The sequence below is a fragment of the Mytilus californianus genome, unplaced genomic scaffold (assembly GCF_021869535.1).
Source record: "Mytilus californianus isolate M0D057914Y unplaced genomic scaffold, xbMytCali1.0.p SCAF_12, whole genome shotgun sequence".
In the NCBI taxonomy this organism is placed as follows: Eukaryota; Metazoa; Mollusca; class Bivalvia; order Mytilida; family Mytilidae; genus Mytilus; species Mytilus californianus.
The window spans coordinates 64,644,375-64,657,046 of NW_026262604.1; the positions used below are offsets into that span (position 1 = coordinate 64,644,375).

A 12,672-nucleotide genomic window follows, 5' to 3' on the forward strand; every position below is an offset into this window, starting at 1 on the left:
AATAGTAAAATAATTCTAAGTACTCGGCGGTTGCATTTCTATATTATTGGAAGAGGTGGGGGTTGTTCTCCTTTTCCATATAATATAACCAAACAACAGTAGGACAACAACTGCCAAAATACCGACAACAGCATATAGTACATTTGTTGATCCTAAAATAACAATGAAATACTATTAACATATAAAGCTGCAAATATCACAGTACTGTTCTTAAATGTGTTTTCACCATTTTACTATTTTTTTCCTTTGTTAAATATGATCTTAAATCATGTGTGTAAATAAGAAATATGAATAAATGGAAAATAAATGTTAGTTATTCAAGAATTGATATTCATGTACATATGACACATGTCTTAAAATACGATAATTGATTGATAAACAGAATAGATCTTGTCATTGTGTTTAGAACACATTTCTGTTAGCAGTGTATGATATCTATCTAAACAAGCTTAGATCTCCCCGTTTATTTTATGATGTTTGTTTTACTCTAGTTTCATGGTAGTATGTGGATCGTTGGATGTCTTTTCGTCGTTTTCGCTATTTATCCCATGGTGATGTCAGTTTATCAGCGACTTAAGAATTTTTTTTTTTCTACCAATGTTTAAATCACATAATTTTTCAAATCAATACGAACGGTTCTCATTCTAACACGCTCGAATATCCGCTCAAAAAAAAAAGAGTCAACAAACTAAACATGACCTAATTGATACATATGTAATTGCAAACGAAGTTCTGCTCAGTGATTTCAAAAAGTTAGACATCAGAGAACGCATATTTTCATTATATTTTAGATACTTAATTTTTCAACAGCAATTCATAAATCAAGCATAGATAATAAACATTCGTACATTATTACAATGTATAATGACTGCTTAAAATATATGACCTATATCTAGTTTATACAATGTTAACGTTATTATTTCTGTTGAATAGACTTATGATCATTACAACCAATTTTCAATTTAAAAAACTACGAAATTTAGAAAAAGGGTTTACAGAAAATAATAATGAGCCTTTGATTAACCTGAACCTAAGAGCTGGGTACTGATATCTATATTAAGATAAAATTGATTTGCTAATGCAAGTTTCAAACGATTCAAATTGGCTTCCCGATAAATGTTTCATAATCATACCTGTTTTAGGACTTGTTTGAGGTGCAAATGTTGCGCTTAGTTTACCAGACATTTCCGTCAGATAGCTGTGACAAGTTGGTAATCCGTTTGGAATATGTCGCCCAGTGTTCTCGAAAGATTCATTCAGCATTAACGCCATACCTTCGACCATATGTTTATCAATGTGACAATGCATGAACCACACGCCTGGGTTTGCAGCTTTTATTTTAATTATTACATATCCTCCGTATGGTACCACTATTGTATCTTTGCGTACAGCATCAATTGTATTAATACCAGGGATTGTATTGTAATCATTCCATGACGAATTTCTCTATCGTGCATTATTACAACTGCTTTTTATATTCGGAAGAGTATTGCTGAATTCTATATCTTCTGTAAAAGTAAAGTTTCCATCAATTGTAACTTCGGAAAATTCCATTTTAAGAACTTTGTAAGTATGGCCATGCATGTGAATAGGATGCGAAATGGCAGCTCCCGTACCGAGATTAAGTAAAACCATAATGATGTCAGACCCAGTTTTTAAGTTAAGTGAATGGCTACAGTGACACGTTTCTTCATCAGTGTATTTACTACAGTCGGTATCAACCTCAGATGGCTGTGTAAGAGCGGATACGGTTGGCTAACGAAATATTCGGCCATTTATTGATGAATCACCTTTTGGAAAACCGAAATTTAAGAAATGTAATGCTGTTTCGGTTGACTCTTGTGTAGTCTTGAAAGCAAAAAATGTTTCATCTTTTACAATTCCCCCGTCTTTTAATTCATTAACAGGAACGCAAATTATGTTTTCCTCGTGAGGGTAGGTTTGAAACGGACAATTTAGGACTCGACTTTTAATATTTTGTTCGTAAACCTTTGCTGGCAGATTATTACTGTTAGAAACATTAAGAAACCCAAGTCCAATAGGCGGTTTAATTGTTAGTTTTTTGGACGAAAGGATGCTGACTGTAATGTTATATATTCCCTCATCTGCATAATCAAGATCGAGTTCAAAATCATAACGTTCAGCAGGATATATAATGATTTTATCAACGACAGTTGGAATAACCTCAAAACCATCAGTTTCTGTTACATTTAACTTTAAACCAGGTATAGAAAACAAGAGTACATGCATTGAACCTACGCCTATAAGTCTAAACAGACATCGATCCCCTTTTTTAACATGAAATATTTCTAGAGGTGCAAGGTTATCTTTTAACTCTCCTCTCCCATTAATCAAAATAGAATTTGGAGATTTAACCTCGTCTTTCACATTTGCATACAACAGGTCCATTGCGTTATATAAATGATTCCATTCTTGTATCTGTACAATATGTTGGAGTTTAAATGGTACTGGGTCCCTTTTTCTGAGAACAATAAATGCACCGTACATGCCCATATCTCTTTGATTACCCACGTGTGAGTGATACCAGTAGGATCCTCCAAATGTTGTTTGGAAGGTGTAATTAAAAGTCTGTCCTGGTAGTATAGGACATTGAGAAACAAATGCCACACATCCATTGCGGGCCAACCAAGTTGGTCAATACCGTGCCAGTGAATAGTCACAGCTTCATTAATCATATGGTTTTTAACTAGAATTGTTATTTTCTGGTTTTCATAAATGATAATGGATGGTCCTGGCATTGATCCATTTGCAGTAATTAAATGTCTTGTATGATTCCATCCGTCAGCAGTTATTATATCATCTATAGGGACTGGGCCGTTTATTGCTGTATTTATTGAATAAATTGCTCGATCATTTACCTACACTTGACCGATATCTTTTTCACCAATCATAGTAAAAGCGGATTGTATATCAAGTGATGTAAAACAGTGAGCAATATTCTCATCACAATGAAAGCAAACAACGGTACCAATCAGTCCATACATGACACATAGAACAGCACTTAAAACCTGCAAATGTACAGAAAATAAAATAATTGTATGATATTCACAAAACATGGCATATTTCCGTTGTATGACCCTTTCATGTACCAGATTGTGGTTTTATTTAACTATTGACCTTTTTAATGTATCGCTTAGGTTAATGTACAAACGTTTTGTTTATTTAAAAATAAACAGCAAGTTGAGAGCATGTGTATTTGTAGAATTTGCACATTTTGTAAATCTCGGCATTCTTTAATATTTTTATGCTGAAAAAAAACTGTGATATCAGAAGATTTTCAAATATTTTTCATCGATTAGGAAGAATAAACAAAAACCGAGAAAATGGTATAATTTTCAAAAGGAGCGGGGATTCGTGCGTTAATTTGAGTAAGATTCTGCTTTTTATGTATTAATTACTTCTACCACACATATGAGCTGACGGCCACGAAGTAGCACAATAGTGTTAAAAATGGAGTTAAAAATCAATCAATCAACCAACGTTATGACTACATCAATTCATCAAAAAGCCACACCAAATCAAACGCGAAGTTCAAAAGCAGTTTAAACAGAAAACATGTAAGACTAGCCCTGTAGGTATTGAGAAAACTTATTCAAGTTAGTGTTTCGATTAATATAGCATTTGCAAAACTGTAGTTTTACAGGAAAGGCATTCATTAAAGATAATACTAGGTTGGTGACGCACGATACAACGAAACGTCTACCAGCATTGGTATTGAACAAATGATTAAAAAATCTCATCAAAGATACCCGGCGCATAATTGAGTATGTCATACATGCTTGTTATCAATATAAGACGCATAAGTGCTGCATCAACCTACACAGTAAGATGGCTAAAACAAATATGAATCTACATTGTGTATACTGTCATAACTATTTACTATACAAATATAAGTAGTTTCATTTATTAGATGTATGCTGTTCCCTGCATGATATTCTGAACAGAACAGCTTGAATAACACGTTTATTTTAGAGTGTTTTCTCAGCGGTCGTAACATGGAGTATATTTCAAATGATAAATTTGAAGTAATAGTCAATGTTAAATGTTCGAATAAAAGCACTGCAATATAAGCACAACATGTATCATAATAAGTAATATATTTCTTATGGCCAAAAAACAGTTGAGAACAATCGAAGTTAAAAAGCCTTTGTTTCATTTCCTAAAATGTAGACAAATGAATTTAGAAAAAAAAAACAAACCTAACAGTCTACAGTATTCGGAGTCAATAATAAAGTAAAGCATTGTATATTTTAAATCTGTGAAATCAATTGGTATTTTAACAAAAATATTGGAATACGTGTTGACTAAATTTGAAACGTCATCTTAATTTCAAGAATAGCTATGCACGATTAATAATTGACAAAACAATATCTCACTAAAATATATAGTGTTTATTTCATTTATGCTTTGGTAGCATCGTAGATACCAACAGGATAACGGAAGAGTTTGTAATATGTAATAATACCATATAAGTTTCGTCTTACGCCATTAATTAACATCATCAACATCCTAGAACATAAATCCCATGTTTCCTGTTAATGTTTGGTTTTACAAAATGCACATCTTATATCTTTTCTGTGAGTTAATGAAATAAAAAAAAACATATTTCTCTTTTACGAAATTCACTAAGAGACAAATGCAAGACCAAGTCGTTTAGGGTGCTTTAAGTCAAATTACATACATTGATCTGTTCTGTTCTATCTCTATTCCTTAATATGTATGTCTGTTGTATGCAAATAAGTTCTTATCTGATATATGTACTTATTATGAAAGTAATATCCTTTAAACCAAAAGATTATTTGTTTAGGGAAAAAGGATTTCATTAAATTGATATACACGTACTTTAAATAAACATACGCATATGCCTAGTAGTACTATTATTAATATGTGTACACAAATATAACCTAACTGTGTTTTAGATGATAGTATTAATCATAACAAAAACAATATATTTGGAATATGATTTAAGCTGATAAAATAATTTCAAGAAAAAAAAGATTTCTACAAATTAGAGGCAAAAAAACACCTATTGTATGGTACAACAAAGGAAATCAACAACATTGTGAAGCTGTACTCTATAGATGAGGCTAGCTTTGCTGGGATTTGTTAACGTTAGTTGCTCAAATTATTTAGCATTTGACTAACAGTGTGTGTACATGAAAGGCAGTCGTCAATGATACTATTGGGCTGGTGATGCCTTATGGAACAAAGCTACTAACAGCAGTGACATCGACCAAGTCATGGTAAAAACAAAGGTTTGTAATGTGAAATACAAAACTGATTAATATAAAACGCATCAGTGCTAACCTCAACAGTTGGAAGGCCAATTAATAAACAAAATGGAAGGGCATTTAAAACGAAAAGATGAAGATCGATAACATGTTAAAACTGCAAAATGAACATGTCTACCATCAGTTTAGAATGTCCCAAACAGAAATCACATATTTGATCTGTAACCTCGCTATTTTAAAATAGGACACATAAAATCATGTACATTCATGTTATGAGAATCAAAAGAGATGTGGAATGAATATCAATTACACAGTTAACTAACGATAAAAATAACCAAACGAAGAATAATAAAGGGCCGCACACAATTCTCGCCAAAAACAGTTTTCTCTACAATATGGGAACTCTAAGTTATCCCGACTCCATTAGCGCCACAATGAAATTAACAAACAGAATCAAAGATCTGCACAGTCCATCGACTGTCACACATTTAAAAAAACAATCAATCAAAATACGACATATAACTACCCATGCTGAAGTGCCTTGTAATGACACATACCGGTGTTATATTTTGTATTTTGTTTTAGATGAAAGTATCTATTATTTCCAACTCTCCCCTCACAAACGAAAATACAAATAAATAATGCCTAATATTCAAATAGGAAAAGATCTTTACTCTACAATAACGGTATCATCAGGATCATTAAAAACACAACATAATTACAAAATGTTATCGTATTAAAGACTGCTCGTAGTTCCTGAACACAAGTACCAGGTGTCTTCTGAAGAAATAATTGGTTTTTTATAGTACTTAAGTGAGGTAAGTGTTTGTTATAGTGACTTGTGAACATGGATTTTAGTGTGACGTCCATTTCCACTTAATTAGTACACAATTTTATTTAGGGGACAGCTGAGGACCACCTCCGGATGCGGGATTTTCTCGCCGCGTTGAAGACCCATTGGTGGCCTTCGGCTGTTGTCTGCTCTTTGGTCGGGTTGTTGTCTCTTTGACATATTCACCATTTACATTCTCAATTTTATGCATCTACAAATATGTGTTTGAATTCCATGTTGCAGATGGCATATTGGACATGTAATTCAACTATTATACCAAGTAGGTAAGTTTATACATCCGTATGACGCACAGTTTATACTTCGTTTGAGGTGTTCTTGTGTACTGTTGTAAATCCATAGGAGGTGTCCGTTGTTATTCTGTGGTTTACATGTTCTAATGTACTATTATATTATATAATTTATGTATTTCTCTGTCATGAGTGTTCTTATGTTATTTATACTGTATTTCTGTCACGTAATGTAATGTTGTCTTTTTAACGGAATTTTTATCACATAAGCGGGAACTTGATATTTCTCACAAATTTACACTAAATTTGAAAATAATAAAAAAAAGAAATGGATTGTACAGCAGCTGTACTATATTTATATTCTGCTCTATACATGTTGTATTTATCTTATCACAATTGTTTTTATAATTTTTTTATATTCGAACGACTAAAGTTACCATTACATACATACATATTTAGTCAATGTCTACTATATAATTTTCATATTAGACTATGGTAAATTAGTATAGTGAAAGGTAACCACATATCATGTTGACAATTTAAATGTGACTTTAGAATCATTTAATTGTTGGGTGGAAGGTGATAGTGAAATTGATGTATATAACGTCCATGGGTGCCTTTTAAAACTTTTGTCTGCTTCAAATATGTTTTTTTATTTGTTAACCTGATAAACAAAAAAAAACAAATTTATTTTCAAGGAGAACGTAATAAGGCTATGCCTTTTAATAAAATTGAGAATGGAAATAAGTAATGTGTCAAAGAGACAACAACCCGACCAAAGAGCAGAAACAGCAAAAGACCATCAATATTTATGTATTTATATACACCTGTGGGAGCTTTGCCTTTTCAATTCATTTGACATTAATATGTAAAACGTAAAAAAGGACTCAAATCCATAAACATGACAAATCAGTTAAGACAACAAAGATAGAAAGATATCTAATATGCTGGTATAAAAAATACGCCCCCCCCCCCTAAATATTAGAGTAGCCTAGGTAATATAAAACATGGTACCTACAGTGTTGTACATAAAGACAACTGCATGCAGAAAGTCATTCTTATAATGTTGGTATGTTATTCTATTAAGTCTACTAGTTAGTAGATTGATGGCTGAATTTGATAATGTGATGACTACAGTACACAAAAGGGGAATTTGTAAAACATAACTATTCTTTTTAAGCAAGGCTTCCTAATCAATATTTCACCATCAACCTTGATTTTATTTATTCCTATTTCAGGCATATATATTAAACTTTTTAGATATTCAGTTTACTTACTAGTGCAACCGTATATATTTGAAAATATATTTTTGGACATAACATTTTATATTCAAGTGGTATTATTAAATAATAATACATAATTTCAATCAAGATCATAACAGTTGTATGCACAAAATTATTAAATTGTTATATTTATCATAATTCAAATTATTTATGTTAAACGTTTTATATATTCAGTTTAATTTTTAACGCCACCATATATATTAAAAAAAAAATGTTTTAGACATGACAGTTTATAATTCATATTGGCATTATAATTTAATAATTCATAATTTTATTCAAGACATTGACAGATGTATGAGCAAAATAAAACAAATTTTTAAGACTTACCTTCCAAAATTCCATTGCCGGATGCAAGCAGTTCCGGTTGCTTTTTGTGAATGAAATACATTACATCCAAAGGGTGCTTTATATATACTACTCTGTGAAATTCCCGATGCTGTTTTTAAATACTTTTCTAAGAAAGGCGTCACTATATCTATTTTTATTCATATGTAAAACATGTTACATTATATTTCGGAATATTTAAAAAAATCATCTCACAAAAATAGATTATATATAAAGGTGAAAGGGATAATTCATAGGTAAAACTAGGAGTTGGAGCTCAACTGAGTAATATTCAGTTCAGTCAATGTGGTAACAATAAAAGATAAAGAAGTTTTAAACAATGAAACGGAAATTCGATTAAACAATTAAGTTACGACCAAACTCGTAGTTCTTAAAAGTAGCAACTACATTGCATAATTTCTTTGTTTTTGTATGCACTCAACTGAATTGATGTAAAGGTTTCTATATAGACTATAGTTTTTTTCTGAAATAAAACCGAAAACAGTAGACTCAGAATATAAAATTGTTAAATAACCCCGCATTCAACTGAAATTTTCCCATATATCAGCGTTCAACTAAGGAGTTTAAATGACCGACGCGTTGATACATACAACAGTAATAGTGGTTTATTAAATTGTATAGGCCTTTCGTTATACTGTAGAATTCAACATAAATCCAATTATGACCATGTATGACTGTCATGTTCGATTTTGTGGTTGAAATGATACTTTTTTCTATTGGTTTTCCTTTAAATCCTTAGATTGCTAAAATATGGATGTATTTAACATGACATTTTACATTCAATCAATTTTGATAACTACTAGTATATCAGTTAATGATATTACAAATTATAAGATAATAACACATAACACTGACGAGCAAAGGTAACACTAGGCCAACGAAAGTGAAAATTTTTAGTTCAGTCTAGGCGGCCGATTGGTTTAGACCGATGGACAAAGTGCAGCCTCGGGTGTTGTCTTGATATCCCAATAGTTTGAAACCCGGTTAGGGAAGAATAAAAAAAAACTGCTTCCAATCGGCAAATTTGTAGATTTAACATTGTTATGCTGATAATTATAGTATTTATGAATATAACATGTGTTATCAATATCACTGGTGATCAAATGGATGGATCTGTCGAAGAATTGTTAGATATAAGAAGGTGTGGTATGAGTGTCAATGCGACCACTCTCCATCCGAGTCACAATTTGTAAAAGTTAACCATTATAGGTCAAAGTACGGTCTTCAGCACGGAGCCTTGGCTCACATCGAACAGCAAGCTATAAAGGACCCAAGAAATGACTAGTGTAAAACCATTCAAACGGGAAAGCTAAAGGTTTAATCTATATAAAAAACAAGAAACGAGAAACATTTGTCACTTGTTTAGACGTACTTATCAATATAACTATTTCTGTGACTGTATCGTACGATCCTATACGATATATATTAAGCTAATCTGCAATCAATTCCATCTTCATGCCTAATATATCATGTACTGTGTTACAACTCTATATTCTTCTGACGAGGAAAGGTATCACTTGGCCATCGAATCAGAATTTTTAGTTCAATCTAAGTGGCCGAGTGGTCTTTAGCGATGGACACAGTGCAGGCGGTGTTGTCTCGATACCCCAATAGCATAAGTTCTAACCCCAGTAAGGTTAGAATACAAAGTTTTTTCCGCAAATTTGCAGATTTAACATTGTTGTGCTGATATTTAGAGTAGTTATGTATAGATATATGGTTTTATCGAGCGATACTCGAGTACTCACTCGGAAATATATTTACAACACGGAAACACAAAAATACGTTTTTTACATTCTATGGTTTGCTGTTCAACTGACGAAAAACCATCTACATAAGAATCTGGTACAAGGTATTACACATCATAATTATTTTTCATCCGAAAAGTTGAAAACTTCAAATGTTTAGTTTTGTTTGGAGTTTATAAAGGGATAGACGAGATACCAAACGGGTATACATTCAAATCTAAAATAAGCTACTGAATAGTTGGAAAATAGATGCAACAGATCATTGTTGACTGCAAGCGAAGTGTCTGAATAGAAATGAATGTTTTATTTCAAAATTGATATATAAGAGTACATTACAAAGAACCAAATATAAAATTTAAGGGGAGCCAACACAATCATTCGAACTGATACCTTTCGTAGGAAGTTTGAATGCCTGTATAATATTATTAACTTTAGATACAGTCAGTGTATAACAATGAATATAATTTTGAAGTAGGTTATACGATATACCTTAATGAAAAGGGTTAAAAGATCATTTACAGGTTTTATACGTTTTGTCTGTACTCACTGTACAATGTCCTAATCCGGGTATTTAGTACTGAAAATAATAAGATATAGAAGGACTTGAACTTAGAGATTTTATTTATTTAATAATAAGAATATGGTTTTTGATTGCCATTGCGACAAATATCGATCTTGTGATCTGAAGTGACTTAATAATTTATTCCCGGGTAGTAGTCGTCGAGGTTGCACGCTTTTTGTTCGAGGATCCTACCAAATCAAACTAATAACTTGACATTTCGTTTTTTTTTTTTTTTAATTAAAACGACACACAACATCGTTGGTCTATGACTTTATAATTTTATAATAGATGTTTATTGTTATTGTATTTCAAAAACACATTCCGTATCTTGATACTTGTAATCATTATTGTGAAACAGCTATTTGTGAAAATCCGGAATCCGCATTAGTTACTTCGTTGAACATAAAGAATTTCTTATTTTTATCTACTACAATGAAAAGAAAGCGTGTATAATGAAAAAAAAAATAGATTTAAAATGTAGGTTACCCGGAACGTATCATATTTTATAGGTTTGTAACATTATATTTGAAGTACTATAAAATTATATACGAATAAATATAACATGATTGTGTAAATTGATTATCCCTATCACACCTAGGAATACTATAATAACGTATTGTTAACTTATTTTCCTGATTATAGGAATTTGCAAACTGTTTTTTCGGTAATTTCCGATCTGTCATATCCTCATGCGATATTGAAATTATATAAACAAAAGTTTGTTGTTTAGTTCTACAAGTTAGCGTTTACAAATTTTAAAAATCTTTTTACTTATCGGAAATATAATTAGACAATATACGTATAGTGTCTTGAAATATGAAATTTATTTGTATGAGGCCTATAAACTGGGGTAAATGCGAGGTTTTACCGAGCATTTCCCCCTGTTTCGTGCCGAATACAAATAAATCTCATATTTCAAGACACTATACGTATATTGTCTTTATACTAAAATCGATAAAAAATATCAAAAATAAAATACGTAACAAATTTATTGTTAAAAAGAAAACAAAAGTGTTCAGAATTTCCCTCTTGGGGTACCATTGTTGGGTATTTCCCTTTATAGCGTAGTAATTCATAAATTTCAGGCGATAAGACATTGATATCTTTAAGAAATAGAGAGAGAAAATGAACTAAATTAATAACAGAGTGACATTTAATAAACATTGTATGTAAATTAACAATTTGAAGACATAAAAAGGTTATTTACAAAAGTTTGACAAATGTTACTACACGTTGTGATCTGACGGAATTTGGCGTGCGGCCATTATTACTGTTGTGGAGATTTGTCCATGTAAACATTGAGAGAGTAAATGTGGAGGGTAGCGCCATAAAACATGGAATTGATACGGCTGGACATGTTGGTTTGCGAGCTAATGGAAGGTGCCATCATATCAAGGTTGTTTTGTTGGTTGACAGGCTCAGACAAAGATGAGAGTCTTTAATAAGAAGTAGATAAACAGTTCACCCAAAGCCAACAAAATGATTCAAATTGCGATTTTTGGTAAAATGTTGGACTCATATTACACTAATATTGCATTAGTGTTTTAAACACAATGATTAAAACATGAAAAAAAGATTTTTAGAACCGGATATCTAGTATTGAAAGGAATAAGAAACGAAAGATGCTCGTGTTGTGCTGAGCTTGTCTTACTAAGTGAGGTAGACATGAACTTATGAGGCAATTGTATATTCAATGACACAATTATCCATTACAGTCAAAATGAGGTAGATGTAGGCAACAATGGTTCAACGCGCAGCTGTCAACAATGAGCAAACCCTATACCGTATAGTGAAATGAAGCAATTAAACAAGTAAAACCCGTATATAAAAAGGTTGAACCTGAATAAAAAAGTTAAACCCGAATAGCAGTTTCCGAATTCACATATATTCTCATTCGTATTCTGTTTTTAGGAACTGACCAAAATCGAACTGCCTTTATGACAGGTTTCTTTTTCAAATTAACATATTTCAGTGGAAACCGGTAGCCATTTCTTTATATTTACATAAAATATGTTTATTAATATTTTTATTTAAGAAAACAAGTGTATTTTGATATGTGTTTTTAGGTAAATCAGCTATTTATGAACATCTTGAATTCGCATTAGCTGCTTCAGTGAACGTCCACTATTTTTTACCAATTATAACTTTTATGATTTAATACACCAACAGGTTTTTCGTTGATAAAGTGAAAATTTACCTTGTACGTTGTATATAGCTTTGACTGTTATCATATAGTTTAGTTAGCATTGTTCTTCAGCGTTATGCATTTTTTTTCTGTCTGAACTGTTGGTCTCGATCAAAATGAATCTAAAGGCACAACGTTTACGCTAACTCAAATAAAAAGTCATTATTAATGATAAAAACCGAATACAACGAAAATCTACCTAGATTATAACCGAAGA

General features: G+C 31.6%; 1 pseudogene; it reads right to left on the reverse strand.

Moving 5' to 3' along the window:
- Positions 1–1,056: 1,056 nt before the first annotated feature.
- Positions 1,057–7,993, reverse strand: LOC127721171 (uncharacterized; annotated as a pseudogene).
- Positions 7,994–12,672: the final 4,679 nt, after the last annotated feature.